Here is an 18,242-nt window from a genome sequence, read left to right as displayed (position 1 = left end):
TCCATTCAGGACAAAGAGACAACAGAGCTGTCAAACAGCCAGTGTCTTACCCCAACAATCCAGGGAAAACCACCTTGCTCTGGGGAGAAACATCATGCCCAGTTATGGAAAAAGCCAAAGAACAGTACTGGAAACACTCCCGGGCATGGAGGCTCCCAGCTCCGGAAATGCAGCTCACAGGCTTCTTCCCATGGGAACCCCAATCTTGCCCGGGACTGGGCTCAGGGAGAAAGTCCTGCCCATTCCATCACTCTGGCACAGACACCCCAGGAAGGTGTCCCTGACCATGGCAAGGGGCTGAACAGGATGGTCTGTAAGGTTCTTGCCAGCACAGACCATTCCAGGAGTTTAAGGTGGATTTGAGCAGCTCCTGGGGACATGAACACCACCCACACCTCCCACCTGGCTCAGCCCAGAGTCCATCCAGCACTCACAGAGAGCTGCTGGGAGCTGAAATTCTCCCTGCTCCCCCTGCCTGGGAAACCCTGCCTCCAGCTCCTGGGAAAGGGGAGCTGCATCCTGCTGGGTGCCCCTGGCTCTGGGCAGCTGCCGCCTTCAGGCGGGGGGATGGCTCGGGCAGCTCCGGTGACTGTTCCACCTCGATGATTTTGTGTTTTCCTGCATTTCCCTGGGCTGGAGGGGAGCAGGGGGTGCGGTGGGAGTGCGGGAAGGCAGCGGCGGGGAGGGCAAGGAGTGGGGCCGGGCACCGCACGGCGCAGGGGGGCTTCTGCTGGCACTGGAGGGGCGCGACCGTACGGAGGCGTCCCCGCCGCTGCCGGCCACTGCCCACGGGGCTCCTGCCCGCCCCCAGCGCCACTGACCCCACACCCCGTGTCCCCACACTGGGAACCACCACGGAAAATCATGCTGGAACCTCTAATCCTGAGCCCGAGCCTTGACCTTTTATCCCCTGACCTTTGACCCCTTGACCCATTCCTTGACAACCCGACCTTTGATCCCTGACCCCTGACCTTGGACCATCCACCTTTACACCTTGATCCCTGACCTTTGACCCCCAACCTTAGCCCTTTGACCCTTACCTTTTGACCCATGACACCTGACCCCAGGACCTTTGACCCCCCTGAGCCCTGTGACCTTTGCCCCAACCTTCTACATGTGACCTCTGTGCTTTGACATTGACCACCTTGACCTTTGACCCCTGGACTTTGACCTTTGATTCCCTGACCCCCCAACCTTTGCCCTGACTTTTGTCCCTTTATCCCCTAACCTTTAACCCCCTCTACTTTATACCCCGCACTGCTCTTGCTGCCTGGAACCCCTCACTCCTGCTCTACACGCCCCAGCCCCCAACTCGTACCTGTCACTCTCCAGCCTGCAGATGTCATCCCCACCTTTTTGGTGTGGGGCTTGGCCTCCTCTGAGGGTTCCAGGGTTATCCCAGCACCAGGCTTACTGAGCTGTGCTGCACTGAGGGTTCCAGGGTTGCTGCATTGTGCTGCTGGTGGGGGGAAAATGGTGCTGTTAGGGGTGGTGTAAGGGCTGGTGCACCTTTTCCCTGTATTCCTAACCTCCACTGTGTACTCTCCACCCTGTTAGGGAGGCTCTTTGTTTGGCTGCACCCAAACCTTGGCGATGAACATCGCCTCACAGACAGGACGGGACCAAGGAAAAACAAAACCCAGATGGGGGAGAAAAAAAACCTCACAGCTGGCTGTTTTCTTATTATAAAGTTAAAAATCAGTTGAAAAAACTGAAAGGCAATAATCACACACACAAGGTTAGAACCAGTCAACACACACGCTCTCACAGACTGACACACACACACACAGACAGACACACACTCTCACAGACAGACACCCCTTCTTCAGCTTACACACTGACTGCAGCCCTTACTCACAACACTCCACTGATGAAGATGCTTCAACACATCTTCCAACTGCTGCTCCCTGACGTGGAAGGGCAGATTCTGGGAAAAGCGGTAGCATCGGTGACTGCAGGGATCGGAATCGGCCTTGGGGACCTGCAAGACAACATGAGGCAGTCTACAAGTAGCTGACAGCTCGGAGTTATCCCCATACACCAGGCCCGTAAGTTTTCTACACAAAACCCCACAGACAAGAGATGAACCACAAAGTTTTACAACTGTTCAACCCAGCCACAACTCTACGTGCCAGGGCAGGGCAGCTCCAAGTGTAAGCACACCAAATAGAAGCAAAGATGACACGAGGACTTGAGATAACTCTCCAGAAGATAAATTCTAGACCCGATATGCTTGGAGGCAATGGAACCTATGGAACTACCACAGTGAGGAGGGTCCAGAGAAGTCCATGGCCCATGAAAAAAAGATACTACCAAAAGTGAGAAGGAAGATGGATGAGAACATCTTATGTACTCCTTCTGCTCTCCAAAAGCAAAACTGTAAAGATGCCGGAATGAGCCCGATCCGGGAAAGGACGCGAGCAGAGATCCCCGCTGCCGCTACGGCCCAGAACGAGGCCGAGAAAGCACCGAGACGTAACAAAGCCCTGTGACACAGGAGAGGATGGACACAAACTACAGAACACAGACACAAATGACATAACACAGACACGAGCTGAACCTGCCCAGCAACGGGCACAAGATTCCTAGAGCAAGATGAGCCAGAAGCTGGTGATGCCGAAGGAAAGAAGGCTCTATGGCAACAGCACGCGGCAGTGAAACGTAACTCCTTCCAAGAAGCCAGTGCCAAAGCAGCTCAGAGGATGCTTGAGAAGCTCGGCAGGCCTAGAGAAGGAGGCAATGACTGCCAGGTGATACAAAGGGATCCCTAGGGAAGGACTCTGCCACCAAAGGCTGAAGTGACGTTGCAAAACGTGACCAACCAGCAAGTGGCCAAGATGCCCGCGGGCGGCTACGCCAGCGAGTAGGTGAAATGGAGACCGTGGCGATCGTGCCAGACCCGAAGGCGAGCTCCTCGGGCAAAAAGATCCACGATGACGGCGAGACTCAAAGGCCGATGACAGAGATGGGTGGGAACTGCCCTGCCCAGCAAAGGCTCGGGTGATGCTGAGGAGAAACCCTCTCCCTTTACTTCCAAGGGGCCCTCCCACAACAGCCCTCTCCTCTAAGCTAACTTCCAATTGCCTCCTGGAACTCCAAAGGCCTTTCCCTTCTCCCAACCACCGCTCCCAACACTTAGCTTTCTGAAGACAAACGGACAAAATCCATCCTTGACAGAAAAAATGCATCAGCACCTCAGATGTCAACACGTTCCCCACGGTCCGCTTTGGCAGCTGCGAAAGATGGAGAACAAGGAGAAAATTCAGCCTCTGACAACACACACCAAAAGAGACCCCTTCCGCAAGGCCCCCTCCCTCGAAACTGCCGAGGCTCAGCGCTTACCTGCTCTCTCCAAACTTCAGCTCCACACCTGCTCACGGTACCTAAGACAACAAAACAGAAAACGTCACTGTTGCCCTCAAGAAGAGCATCCCCGGGCTACTCCACACCACTGCCCCGGCTCACCTCAAATCCTGATCTGACTCTGGAGGTGGCCAGGACAAACCTGCACAATGAAAAGGGACACGCTCAGCACGCTGCCATAGACCGCTGGCCTATCAGCCACCCCACCTAAATGCCAACTCACCTGCTCACCTCTGGCCCTTGGCACGCCCAGGGCAGCAGCAGCACCTGCAGAGAAGCAAAGCAAAAACACACAAAACATGCTGAGAGACTGTGAAACCACAGCCTCCCTGCTCCGACTGAAGTACACCACACCTATACCTTAGGCTTGCACCCTCCAGCATCCAGGGCCAGGACATCCTGCAAGTGGACCACCTAAAACACACAAACAACAACGGATGCTTAGAGCTGCTCCAAACATTGAGACCGAGGCCGTAACAACTCATTCTGTCCACCGGTCACTGCTCACCTCGCTCCATCGCCCCTGACTGCCAATATCCGGCATTACTTCCAAAAAAAAAAAAAGACATGGAACAATGCTGTAACATAGTAGCATGACATAGCCCAGCAGGACTGCAGAGAGGGGCAGAGAGGGAAAGCCGGCCAGGATCTCGTTCCCAGCCCTGAGCAGGGGCTTTACTGGCCTGACTGTCCTGTACTACCCGAGCTCTGGGGACAATGAACCAGGCTCAGTCCCTGCCTCACCACTGGCACCCTGAAATTCTGGCACTGCAAGAGTCAGGGGAGGTTTCAGCAGTGATTTCAGCAAGGTCAGAGCCACTCCCAGCAAAAGCTGTTCTTAGACTACTCCTGGCTGAAGAACCCAGAGTACCTGCCACTGCAGGATGCTTGTGACTTCCAGGTGGAGGAGAAGGGTGGAAACAATCCAAGATGAAGACAGAATGATGAACACAGCAAAGAGGATTTCTGTATGCTCTGCACTGTTTTGTCACGTTCAGCCCTTCCTGGGCTGTTCTCTGCTTGTTGTTCTCAAGATCAACATCTCCGACTAAGGGCGGGTGATGTGAATTCCAAGGAAGTACAATTCAATTCTCCCCTAGATCTTTCCCTAAAGTACAAGATACTGATTCACCTCCCTTCCCACCAGAGTCAATCAAAGACTATCCAAAAACGTAAATGATGATAATGCGGAATCTGGTCTCCATTAGAAAAATTAATGTAGTATTTTTTATCAGAGCTTTGGTTAAATGTAACAACGCAGGAAGTGCCTGTGCTCAGGTTATTGGAGAGTGCGAGGTTTTCTCATCGCATCAGCCCTGTCAGCTGACAAATGTGGCTGTGCACTAAGGCACAAAGCACCGACGTTTGCACACTCACTACAGCTGGAATCTGCTATCTCCGTGTGCAGACACAACCACTGCTCATCACAGATAAACCCACAAGGGCTGCTCCAGCACTGACTTACCTGGGGAAAAACCAGCACTAAGAGGAGCAAAATAAAAAGCATGGGAGTAGTAGTTTCACCCTGAGCAGCTCCGTGAGATGGGCAGGAATCAGAGGATCCCCTGAGTAACTCTGAACTTGCTTTTCCTGATCACCTTTCACAGAATCCATAGCAGCAACCCATGAACATCCCGTGTGTAGGTTTATTCCAAAACCCACTCCCAGAAACATCAGGATATTGCACCTAAAGCTGCCTCTGCCAGAGGGAAGCAAGAGCTGGGGCTGGGAGAGGAAACAGGCAGGAACTTGCTCTCAGGAGAGGCAGCACGTGGGCTGCTGGCACTGCCAGCAGGAGGACGCAGGTGGGAGCAGGTAAAATTCCAATACAAAATGCAACTGGGGAATGTGACGGTGCAGAGGCTGTAGGTTGGCAGTCTAAGACTTTGGGGTTTATCACAGCTCTGTGAAAGCACTGAATTTTGCCAGCAGGTACCATTCATCCTCCTCAGTGTTGGGGAAGATGAAACAGGAAAGCCTTATAAATATGATTGCCTGACAAAAGATTTTGACAATATGAAAACTATAAGCGACATCGAAATGAAAGCCATTTTTGAAATACCAAATCTTAGTTACTGAACAACTGGAAAACAATGGTATGGCCGACTGAAGGTAATCCCCTCTTGATTGAATAATACCCTCTGCTTGCAGGCAGGTCCAAGGGTCAGAGCAGACCCTACTAGCTCAGCAGAAGGGGTCCAAAGAGTAGTTTTTAAGAGTTAAGATGTAACACTCTATGGTAATACAAGAACTCTTACAGGCTGTATGTAAATGCTATAGGATTTGTATCTTGTATTAGATTGGTTAGTGACAATTAGAATATTCAGTACAGAAGATGATTTATTGTGTTGTAACCAAGACTTCAGACATTCTCTCTCACTACTTCTTCACTCTCATTCCTCTCACTCTCTCTCTCTCTTTACTTACCCGCTTACACTCTTGCTCTCTTGGGCCTGCTCAGAGCTGCAGCTGGCAGCTCTAAGCAGTGCCCCTGTACCCACGCCCTTTGCAATAAACCGCATGTTCCAAGATCTGACTGCAGAGATCTCTCGTCTCCACTCGTCACCGCCCGGTCCAGACTGAACCCCAAAACTCCCGCACTCAGGACAAGCTTCCAAGAGTTCATCTCTCAATCTGTGCCCCAGTGTGGGCCAAGTGCTGGTGGAGCCTGGGCTGGCACCCCGAGCTCTCACCCCCAGCTGGCACCCCCAGGCCTTTCCAACGTGCCACTGCCACCCAAGCCACAATGGTGGGCCCAGCCACAGCTGGGGCCTGAGGAAAGGAAGGAATGAGGAGGGACTTAGGACACAATCCTGCCCTTCAGACAGGCAGATTTACCTGTGCTCCAGTCTCAAGGGGGCTCTCAGTGGATAACTCAAGCATCCCGCGTGGGACACTGGGGCCAAGGAGCAGCTGGAGCAGCTCTGTCACCTGGGCTACCTGTGTGTAGCCATATTTAGCAATAACTGAATTGATTGAAATAAAGGGTAAAAGCTTGACTCAGCCTGTAACTTTCACCTTTCTTTCAAGTGCAAAAAGAAGCAGAAAAATCCATTCATATTGATGCTTTCCAGCTATGTCTCTTTCAGATTCCCAGGTATTCATCCCCTCACAGAGTTTTAGCGGTGACACAGAAGAAAGTTCTTTGCGTGCTGCCAGAAAAACGAGATTTCTCCCATTTTTTATTTTCACACCTAAAGTATGAAAACATTATCATCACACAGAAGAGTTCTACACACTCTCCTGTGGGCAAGGGGAAGATTCCCTGATAGGCAGATTCCAACCCCTCCTGTCCATATTTACATCCCTAAGGCCTCAGACCCTCTGTAGGTAACCACGGGGTTCCCAGGTGAGAGGAGTCACTGTGAGAACAGAATTAAACCCCAAAGCACCTCTGAGGAGACAGCGCCTGACTCTGGGAGTGCCTCCCTCTCGCGTGGAAGGTGTGGCTTACTCAGGAGTTACTCCAGGAGTTCCTACTCTGCCCAGGCCAGGCCTGCTCCAGACACTCCCCGTGCCCTCAGAGCCACAAACCCAGCTCAGGGCTGGGCTCAGAGCTCCAACACCACCAGGAATGAGCACTCCCTGAGCCCCCTGGCCTCCCAGCCCTGCTCTAGGCTGGGCAGGCACTGAGGGGCTCACTGACACCTCCAGGGTGGCTCTTTAAAGGTGGTGGCACAGGTGCTCCACAGCAGACCTGTGCCAGACCCAACTTCTCCATGGGCAAGGAAGAACCTCCCAAAGCAGGTGACACAAAAAGCTCTGGTGTGGCCCAGGGACTGCTCAAGGTCACAACCAAAATTAGTTCTGAGCTCAGGGTGGTGTCACTTCAGTTCCCTGCCACTGCTGCCACTTCCTGCCACCTTCAGCTTTTGCTCCAGGCACCAAAATATGATTTTTTCAAGGCCAGCCCATCTAAACTATCTGAAATTGCAGCCTGGCCAATCTCGGGAGCTCCCAGACTCACTCATGAGGATGAAGTGACAGACCAGCAGTGAGCACTTCTCCCTCTTCCAGCCAAGCTGTGAATTCTCCCTCAGCTTCAGCAACCACTTTTCGTGCCAGTTCCTGAAGAGAATCTTGTGCTGAACATCCATCACTTTTTCAGTGCAGAGCATTTGGCTTCATCCTCAAGCCCTAGAAACACTCAGCTAAACCAGCACTAAAACCTGATTAAACTTGCATCCTGCACAGCACAATGAACTTGGACTTGGGCAGGAATCAGAATATCTGGGAATGAAGAGAACCCAAGAGCTCGGAGAGGTTTGCTTTGCCCTTGTCCTGCCTTGGGCTCCTGGCTCTGCCACAGCAGTTACAAGAAGCAGAGCAGCGACCTCCCCTCCCCTCCTCATCAACACAAACCCCCAAAAGCAGAGTTTGTCTCTCTCAGACCCACCTTGAGCTGTGTCCGCAGCAACAACGAGGCTGTTGAAAGCAGCAACCCCACAGCTCGGCGTCTGCAGGGCTGCACCCTCTCCATCCTACAGCCTCTCCATCTCCCCACAGCTTGGAGTGATCTGTTCTCCCAGTTTAGAGAAGGTGACACCAACCTCACTTTGGTTTGGGTACAAACTCTGAGGCAGACACTGAAGGCAAAGGAAGACGAGGCCTTGGTGGGAAGGGACCTTAAAGCCCATCCAGTGCCACCCCTGCCAAGGGCAGGGACACCTTCCACTGTCCCAGGCTGCTCCAAGCCCCAGTGTCCAGCCTGGCCTTGGACACTGCCAGGGATCCAGGGGCAGCCACAGCTGCTCTGGGCACCCTGTGCCAGGGCCTACCCACCCTCACACGGAAAGATTTCTTCTGCGTATCTACTCTGAACTGAAGTTTAAGTATCTAAGCTCAAGTTTAGTTATTGCTGAGCCTCTGCTGAAGATAACTGAGACACCATAGTAGGAGAGAAAGGAAACAGGCCTGTAGAACAAACCACAGGCGAGTAACAAACCAAAATGATGTGGCCAAGAACAATTATTGCCACAGAAAAGAAACCTCAGTCACCAAAAACTCCAGTCTATTCCTACATCCTCACCCAGGGGGACTCCAAACACGACACTGCAACTCATGCTCCTCCCAGCTCCACACACACATTGCTGGGACCTCTTGCAAGCTGCTCGAGCTCTCTCCACGTGCCAAATCTGCCCATGGCAGAGGTGCTGCTTTCCTGGCTCAGCTCCCAAGACTCAACTCTCAGTATTTCCGCCCTCAATACTGTAAATTTCTGGTGATCTGGAGCAAAGATTTCTGGCTTGCTGTGTGGCTTCTCACACAGAACCTGACCCCAGGGGCTCAGTCTCACTCTCTCCGTGTTTGACACAAGTCATAAAGCAAGAACTGCAAAGACATTTCGAGGCAGTATCAGGGGCCTGAGACAGCTTTTGAGATCAAAGTTGAAATCTACTGTTTTCTTTCATTGCTGTTAAACTGTACTGGAGTCCTGGGGGCACTTTTGGGCGCCACAGTATACAAAAGATACAAAGCTGACAGCATCCAAAGAAGGGACATGGGGATGGGGAAGGGTGTGGAAGGACCATGAAAGAGCTGCTGAGGGCACTGGGTTTGTTCTGGTAGAGAAGTGTGAGGTCAGAACACATCGGGGGCTACAGCTCTGATCTCCGCTCCCTGGGACACAGACAGGACCCAGGGAGCAGCTGGAGCTGGGCCAGGGCAGGCTCACGCTGAGATCAGGGAAAGGTTCTTCCCCCAGAGGCTGCTGGGCACTGCACAGGCTCCCCAGGGAATGGGCACGGCCCTGAGGCTGCCAGAGCTCCAGGAGCGTTTGGACAGCGCTGCCAGGGATGCCCAGGCTGGGGCTGTTGGGGGCTCTGGGCAGGGACGGGGGTGGGACTGGGTGATCCCTGTGGGCCCCTTCCAGCTCAGGATATTCCAGGATTGTCTCACTCCCCAACAGGGGAGAGTCTGCTCTCACACAGAGCTGCAAACACACTGTGCAGGAGGCAGCAAATGACAACAATTGACATTGATACATTAATAAAGCCAAGATATTAAGCAAGCCAAAAGATAAATTTTCCCTTTTGTTCCTGACCAACAAGACCTGTCCCAGTCCCAGTCCAGCCACTAAGCAACTCCAGTGTGACACAGGGACTGTCTCACACCTTGAGGCCGACACACAACAGCAGCACAGCACCGGGAGTTTAATCACGTTTCCCTCATTAGAGGAGACAATTAATGACCGCTCAGGTGCACAACCACTCCTGCAGAGCGCTTCACTAGACCCCGTTTTGCAAGAACTCCCCCAGGCTGCAAAGCCCCATTTGCCAGGGACCTGAGAGAAGAATTCGGTAGTTTTAAACGAATGTCAGGAACCAGGAATACACCTGAGTGTAGGAACCGAGAGTGCCGAGAATATTTCTCGGTTTCCATCTCGCCCGATCCATCTGTTACGGCGCAAGGCAGAGGCAGGTCCCTACCTCCCGAGCCTGGGGTCCTCCCATCAGATGAGCCATGCGCGCGGCCAGGGGCGGTCCCGGAGCTTCCATCGGGCCCTCCCGCTATCCCCACGCGGCCCGGGTTCGCGGCCGCTTCCGCGTTTGAACGGCGGCGCCCGCTGCTGACGTCATCACTCCCGCCGCTTCCATCCCGGCCTTACTTCCGCCTTCGGGAGCCCTCGCTTCCACGCCTGCGCGGCGCGGCATCGGCCGCCCCTCCTCAGTGCCGGTTACCCCGGCAACGCCGCTCGCGGCTCGAGCCGCTCCTGGCCCGGCCCCGGCCCTGCCCGGGACGTCAGCCCCGGCCCCGCTTCCAGCCCCGCCCCGGCCCCGCTTCCAGCCCAGCCCCGGCCCCGCTGCCAGCCCCGGCCCCGCTTCCATCCCAGCCCCGGCCCCGCTGCCAGCCCAGCCCCGGCCCCGCTTCCAGCCCAGCCCCGGCCCCGCTTCCAGCCCCGCCCCGCTCCCGCTTCCAGCCCCGCCTCCGCTTCCAGCCCCGCCCCGCTCCCGCTTCCAACCCAGCCCCGGCCCCGCTGCCAGCCCAGCCCCGGCCCCGCTTCCAGCCCAGCCCCGGCCCCGCTGCCAGCCCCGCCCCGGCCCCGCTTCCAGCCCAGCCCCGGCCCCGCTGCCAGCCCAGCCCCGGCCCCGCTTCCAGCCCCGCCCCGGCCCCGCTGCCAGCCCAGCCCCGGCCCCGCTGCCCGGCACCAGCGCTTCCCAGGCCAGCCCGGTCCCGCCCACGGTCCCGGCCGCCCGCCCGGCACCTCCAGCCACACACGGACGCTTCAGCTGCCACGCCGATACGACCGATAAGCACAGCACCTCCAGCCAGCAGTGCAATTCGTTCGGCTACTGCAGTTCCATCCTAGGAGCTTTCGGCAGCTACACCTCCTACCAGCTCTGTGTCCACACAGCCCCCGTCTGCACCGCAGCCACAGCCGTGGACACACAGCAGAGACATTTCAACAGCTGCCGTGTCACCACGGCATGTACCCCCTATCATCACTCTGATAACACCACTCAGAGGATTATCACAACAATCACACGATGCTGAACCATGTTTCCCGTGCCATTTCAGCGAAACAAATACGATTTTATCTCCAGAACAGAAAGAGGACTTTCTCAACTATACGTGGACACCTCTTCCATCACAACAGGACCAAGCACGTGTTATTAATAGTGACGTCTCGCATCGAGACATTCCATTTCATGCACATTCTTCTCGAACTTCTCAGGGACATTCAGCTGATTTTATGGGACTTTTTCATCCTCAAATGCCTGCTCAACACTTCAGTGAGAAGGATATAGTGACCAGCACAGCTTCAGAAAGCATTCCTCTATCTTCCCAAGCTTCATCTCCTTTTTTTACAACAACCAATACAACTCCAACTTCTCATATGCCTTCTTCACAGCTTCGAAATCCACAACAGGCATCTGATCCCTCATTTTTCCACCGTCGCTTTCAGCTTTCGGATGACTTTGTTCGTCACCTTTATTTCCGACTCAGAGAACGTGCAGATTATCTGCCTCCAGAGGTTGCAGCACTGGGTCCCCACCCCTCACCCATCCCGCATGCTGGCAGTACCCTACCCAGATCCACTGCACCCTCTCCTCCAGTGTCCAGATCACAGCCACCTGCGATGGCAGGTTCAGCCACTCCTCGTTTATTTCCTTACAGTGCACAGCCGCAAATACCGACCCCTATTCCTCATCCAGGAGGGGGAGAAGAACATGGAATAATAATAAAATAAGAATTTTAAAGTTGTTTATTTTATATTAATTTTTTTTAATTTTATGAGAGAACTACCTACCCCATGACATTTGAGTTTCAATTATTAATTCAGTTAAGGTTCTCTTTAAAGTTTGTTTCATCCTCTCTACCCGTCCTGAACTCTGTGGGTGCCATGGGATATGTAGTTCTCTCATAAAATAAAAAAAAAAAAAAAAAATCAACAACTTTAAAATTCTTATCCCTTAGACCCTATGTTTCCCACCCAGCATGAAGCATACTTGCTTTCTTCTGTGTTAATGAGTTCTTTTGAATTTATAAATACTTGTATTAGCGGTGATGGCGCCCGCCCGCGGAGTGATCCGCCGGAGGGACTATTTGTGATGCGCTCCTGCCCGCGGAGGGATCAGCGCTGATGCCGCCCCGCCCGCCCAGCTGCTCTCGCTGCCTTTTCCCGCTCTCCCCTCTGCTCCCAGCGCTTCTCCTGCAAAGGGCGCGGCTTTTCCTGGGCTCTTTTCCTGTCGGGCTGCAGCGAGCGCTCCCCTCAAAGAGCAGGGGCAGCTTTGCTCGCGGCGGCAGCGATTAACAGAGCAGGCCCGGAACAATTCCTGCTTAGCCGGGCTTTGAGCACATTCCTGAGCCAGCACCAGCAGCAGCGAGTGAGGCAGCGGCACATGAAGGAGGCTGCGGCTCTGGCCAGGCTGGGGAGGGGTTCCTCTGTAATAGAAGAACATGGAGAGACAAACCAGAAAGGGCAGGAAAAAAAGAAAAAGCCAAGACAAACTAAACTTTTTTTAAAAAATAATCCGGATCCAGAGGGACTTCTGGCTGGAGAACTTCCTGGGGAGCAATCCTGCCCCTCTGGGAGGCAATGCCAGGGCAACTCCAGCTGAAACCTGCACACAAACACCACAAAGATTTCAGATATTTGCAGGAAGCATCCACTTAGCAACTGCTGCTTAATAATTTATTCCCTTTCCCATTAAATGGTACATTCAGTCCACAAGACTTAACAGCTTTCTGGTAGTTTTATTTACAGTCTGCAGCGTGTTCTGTAAAACACAGGAGTGCACACAGACACACACGCACAAACATTTAAAGAAGTACAGTTTATTCCAAAGGAAGTCTACGCACTACCTTTTCCATAAAAATTATAAAAAATACTTTAGTTACTGTATTCTACCTAAACCAAGATACTTGAGAATTCTTCCACAAGTGATGCCCCCTCCCCACAAAGGGCACTCCGACAAGAAGAAATTCAGGAGACTGCATCACCAAATAAAATCCTAATGGCAACTGCTTCAATGCACCAGAAGAACAACGAATTCCCACTCTGCATCCAGCAATCCCTGCTCTGCAGCCTGTCTGCATCTGCTTTTGTAGGGCTTGTGGGGCTTTTGCATTCACTTCCTTCTCCAGGGCAGTTCCCACAAACAAAGAATGACTGAATTTCTGCAGACTGTCACTCGGCAATCCTGCATTTCACACATGCAAAGGGAAACACTTTCCTTTGAGCCCTTTATTTCAAGGAGTCTCTTTTTTACTGAGCATCCAGTGAGAACAGTGCCCAGTTGTGGCTGTTATTATTTCTCTGCTTTTGCTGCGTGGCAATATTGAGCTGGAGCTCTGCAGAACACCCACTGCAGCCCTTGTCTCACTGGGGCACACCGAATTGACAAAAAAAAGGCACAAAGATGAAACTCCTAAAGCAGCAGCAGCCCCAAGTCACTGAGCTGCTGCTTCCCACCACCAACACTCTGTGTCTCAGCAAACACTTCCAACGCACGAGCCAAGGCCACAGGGGAGTGAAAAGCCCAGAGCCTGCGGGCAGGACAAGCACTCCACTGATCAGTAACAAACCAACACAGCTCAGCTGGATGGTGCACTTAAGACTGGACCTGGAAGCATCAGGAAAAGCCATTGGAACACAAGCTCAGCAGCAGAGAATCCATTTGGCACCAGCTGATGAGATGGGAGGCTCTGTGTGGGACACGTTGTGCATTCAGCTTCAACTATGCCACAGCTCCACAGCAGCGCTGAAAAACTTCTGCTTTTAACAGCTGGAGAGGATTTTCTCAATGGAAGTGAAGCTGTCATTAACAGAGGAACAGCACACGATGCACAACATAACCTGCAATAAAAAGCTTTTGCTTTCCAGCATGTAAGCATCCAGGTTACTGGACTTCAGCTCATGGAAACGAATCTGATGATAGATTTTTTTTTAATTTTTCTTGGAACTAAAAAAGTAAAATCTTCCATAAAAGGATAAAGTACAAAAATACTCTCTCAGTACATCTCAGGAAGCCATTTAATACCTTCCATGTCCTAGGAACAACTAGGCAAAACACTTGGAAAGTGTGAGCAGTAGAAATGTTGACCATTGAATGTTTGGCAGCCGTGTGCTCCAGCCCCTGGGAGGGGCTTGTCCCCCACTCCACACCAGTCCTGCAGCTCCCCAGCTATTTCTTCTTCTTCTTCTTCGGGGGCTCATCCTCAGAGCTGCTGCTGCTGCTGCTGCTGCTGCTGCTGCTGCTGCTGCTGCTGCTGCTGCTGCTGCTGCTGCTGGAGGAGCTCGGATCCGAGTCGAAGTCGGAGGAGGAGGAAGAGCTGCTGGAGGAGGGGGAGGAGGAGGAGGAGGAGGATCAATTTGTTGCCTTGAAAATTTCCAGGCCTCACCACCTAAGATGAATTCCTGTGCCCTCCCTCCCTTTCCCACTCCTGGATGAGTGGATTTTGGCCATTTGAGCAACGGCAGAGTGGCCCCAGGGCATGACATAGGCCAGCAGGACTGCAGAGAGGGGCAGAGAGGGAAAGCTGGCCAGGATCTCGTTCCCAGCCCTGAGCAGGGGCTTTACTGGCCTGACTGTCCTGTACTACCCGAGCTCTGGGGACAGTGAACCAGGCTCAGTCCCTGCCTCACCACTGCAGCAGGAATTCTGTCAGTTGTGACCAAACTTGTCCAGCGAACACATCCTACAAGCTCCTTCCTGGGCAGTTATTAATAAGGAAAACCAAGAGACTGTAAACAACCTTAAAGCAGGATACCAAGCTCCAGCCTTTTCTTTGAGAAGCAAATATGGCTAATTTGTGCCTGCTCAGAATCAGAAGGAGCAGCTGATCTCCTGGCAAGAGCCCAGGGTGGAGCACGCAGCAGAGCTGGGACACTGTGGTGGGGTCCTGCCACGTTCCTCACCATGGGGCTGCCGAGTCCCTGGGAAGTGCCCGTTCATTGGGTCACCCTGCTGCCAGCAGTTGTTTCCCACTCCACATTAATGTTTCATCTCCGGCATTTCAAATGCTTTGCATTTCGGTAGGAGCGGGGAGCCTGTCTCCCATGGCAACAGCGCCAGGAGTCCAGGACAGGAGAAGGAGCTGAATGGGAGCACAAACTGGAGAGGTTTCTCACCACAGCTCAGCTGATTGCTGTTACTGAAACCCAGTTCTTGCAGTAAATCAATCCCAAGTGTTTGCTCTCCATTCTGCCACAGCTCACCTCAAATACCACTGGATTTGGAGCCTTTCAGTGGCCAGGGCAGCTCCAGGTGCCCCAGGCAAGACCTTGGTGGAGACTTTCCCTTGTCAGCAGTTTGCCAGGGGACCCTCAGAACACCTATCCTGTTGTTTTCATCCATGGAACTAGTGGGATTCTCAACCCTGCAAGAGGCAGAAGCACCAACAATCCTGGCCCTTCCTCACTAGGACTTTCAAAATAAGCCAAGGTCTTCTGTGTCTGTTCAAATTAGCTTAAAGGCACTGATTTAACAGAGAGGGTATTCCCCCCCCCTCCTGAAATTCATAAGGAATTAGAAATGGACACAAAATAAAAATGAATGATTCCTACTCCTCCATCCCTTACTCTTCTCATCAGTCCACAACACTCGCCCCATGTGACAGAAAAGAGAAGGCACACTCAGGTTAGGGTTAAACTGTGTTTATGTTCTCTTTTCAGGCCAAACTAAGGAAGCACATCCAAAACCCCCGTGCTTCGGAGTTGGTGCATTTCCTCTTCAGGCCGCTGGAACTGGTAAATCTTATTCCCAGGTCTCACTGGGAACTCCTTTTATTTCTAGTTCACACTTACAAGTAGATAGATTGTGCAACAGGGTTGGAAAACTGCTCATACCTGGCCACAGCTTTCTCAGGAACTTCCAGAAGCGATGCCGGTTGTTCCTGGCCTCTGATCCAGTTTGAAGCTTGAAGTAAATACAGGAATCCCAGCAAATATGAATCCTTCCACCCGGTCAATAAGGCATTACTGTGAACAAAAGGGGCAGCCAGCTGGAATCCCCACTGGGAATCTGTCTGGTCTCACCTTCAGGCAAATACGGCTCAGTATTTGCACTGAAAATGCTTGGAAGCAGAAATCCCAACTTGGAAAAGGAGCCACAAAGGAATAGCAAGATACTTTCCATTTTTTGAAGTGTCAGCTTCTGACACTTCACTCGTCTGTAACAACAGCTCATTTGTAGATCAGCTCTTCCTTTGACTCCAATCCAAAAAAATCTCATGTTCCCTTGAACTGTCCAGTCTCCTTCAAAGACTTAGGTTGATGTTTCTTGCAGTGACTGTGCTGATCCAAGGATCAGCTTTGTCTTCGCTTCCTGCTCATCTGTGTGTCCCTGGTTTGACATTTTGACCGTTTCCTGCAAGTTCTCTCCTCTTTGTGTGGTTTGTGTGTGAGCCAGATCATCAACAGCTGCGGTGGCCCCGAGCTGGCCCCGTCTGTCCTCAGCCCACTGCTTTCTAAAGACACCACCGATTTCCTGAGAGGACACCTGACACCCAAAGAGATAAACCTCTGGGATTCCCTGGGGGAGACATGGACCAGATCCAGGTAAGGACAGAGCTGCCATCTCCCCAGGCTCCCCACGCAGACGGGATGCTTGGATTCCCTGATGCTCCTGCTTCTTCTTTCAGGGGATGCCCTGAAAGACACATTCTTCGTGAATGTCACCTCATATTCCCACTTTCTGTCCTAGAGCCGAGTGGCCCCGAGACACGAATGTCCCCACCTACATCCCCAAATTCCGCAACGGCTGGGAACCGCCCACAGAAATCTTCCGTGGAGCTCCCTGGGAAATAGACATTGGACACTTGCAAGAGGAGGTTAGTCCTGTGTCCCTGTCTCTTCACTCTCCCTCCCCCTTTTCCGGAGAAATGGAGCTGCAGGGGTAGTGGTGGCATGCAACAAGTAGTTGGCTCAAAACTCAGTTGGATCTGGTTGCCCCAGTTAAATACAGAAAGCAAATGAGGCTGGAAAAGGGCAGCAATAATGAGCCTCTCCCAATCCAAGGCAACAGCACCCTACAGCGTAACTGAGCTCCAGGGACACAGGCTTCCCTGGAGAACACCTTGACCAAAATCTGCCAGACCATGACTCATCTACCACTATCCCTCTCCTTTTCTCCGATCAGCTTTCCCCTTTCCTGGTAACACTGACTCCATGTCTGCCTTTCCAGCTCTCCTCAGCCAATGGATATCCTTACTGGAACTCCTCACTCAAGCGTGGCCAGACGGCTGAGCAGACACAGGTCGGGGATGCCTTCAAACAGAACATCACTCCACATGGAAATAGGTGATGGATCCGCACGCCCGGAGCTTTGGCTCCCACCTCGGAACCTCATGAACGCACACGGACACGTACAGTGACACTGGGACGTTTGGGCATCCTGGAGACAACTCCCTGCCACTGTTAATAACCACCAAGGGAAGACAAAGATCAGCTGAGGGGTTATTCCCATAAGCACTGTCTGCTGTTTAACCCCCAGCAGCTCTGCAAGGAAAGGAATCGCAGGTGTTTTCCACCGCAGGAGGCAAAAATATTGACTGACTTCATCAGTCCATCCATAGGTCTTGTTTCCCAACATCAGCCCAGCAAAGTGACCTTAAGGATCAGGTGCCAAAGATGCTGCACTGCGCTTTGGCTCTCCATGTGTGTAGAGATGCTGGAATCATGGAATCACAGAAGGGATTGGGTGGGAAGGGACCTTAAAGATTATCCCGTTCCAACCCCCTGCCATGGCCAGAGACACCTTTCACTATCCCAGGTTGCTTCAAGCTCTGTCCAGCCTGGCCTTGGACACTGCCAGGGATCCAGGGGCAGCCACAGCTTCTCTGGGCAACCTGTGCCAGGGCCTCAGCACCTTCACAGGGAAGGATTTCTTCTCAATATCCCATCTAAACCCACCCTCTGGCAGCGGGAAGCCATTCCTCCTTGTCCTTTCACGCCAGGCTCTTCAAGTCCCTCTCCAGCTCTCTTGGGGCACCTTTAGGCACTGGAAAGGGCTCTAAGGGCTCTCCAGAGCCTTCTCTTCTCCAGGCTGAACATTCCCAGCCCTCCCAGCCCGTCTGTGTAATGCTCTAGCTCTTGGAGCACTTCCTGGCCCTTCCTGGCCTCCTCTGGACTCCCTTGAGGATCTCTCCATCCATCCCAAAGTCACCCCAGCTTGCACAGACAGAAGCTGCCTACAGGAGGAATCTGCCTACAGGAGGAATCTGCCCTAAGGGAAGGGCACACACAAACCTCACCCTGTTGGAAACACAGGGCCAGGGAAGAGCAGCCCGACCTCCCAGCACTGCTGGAAAACATTTTAGCTGAGGAAGGAGCTTTGTTTCACTGGAGACAGCAGCTCCCCCTTGGCTTTAGACAAAACCAAAGGCAAACCCACTGTTTAGGGGCTGAATAGAACAGTGTATTTCAGTCCTGCCCA

The 18,242-nt window shown here is 52.8% G+C and overlaps 1 pseudogene across 1 annotated transcript in view; it reads left to right on the top strand.

Moving 5' to 3' along the window:
• The first annotated feature begins 2,229 nt into the window (after positions 1-2,229).
• LOC309585526 (epidermal growth factor receptor kinase substrate 8-like protein 2) overlaps positions 2,230-18,242 on the top strand; it is a 37,694-nt pseudogene continuing 21,681 nt past the window's right edge. Inside the window, exons 1-5 of the transcript in view lie at positions 2,230-2,265; positions 15,482-15,556; positions 16,218-16,366; positions 16,512-16,638; positions 16,992-17,107. The product of the transcript in view is annotated as an epidermal growth factor receptor kinase substrate 8-like protein 2 (transcript). The remainder of the gene's footprint in view (positions 2,266-15,481; positions 15,557-16,217; positions 16,367-16,511; positions 16,639-16,991; positions 17,108-18,242) is intronic.

This window comes from Coloeus monedula (assembly GCF_965178545.1).
Source record: "Coloeus monedula genome assembly, contig: HAP1_SCAFFOLD_63, whole genome shotgun sequence".
NCBI classification, from domain to species: Eukaryota; Metazoa; Chordata; class Aves; order Passeriformes; family Corvidae; genus Coloeus; species Coloeus monedula.
This window is presented reverse-complemented; position numbering and strand designations above follow the sequence as displayed.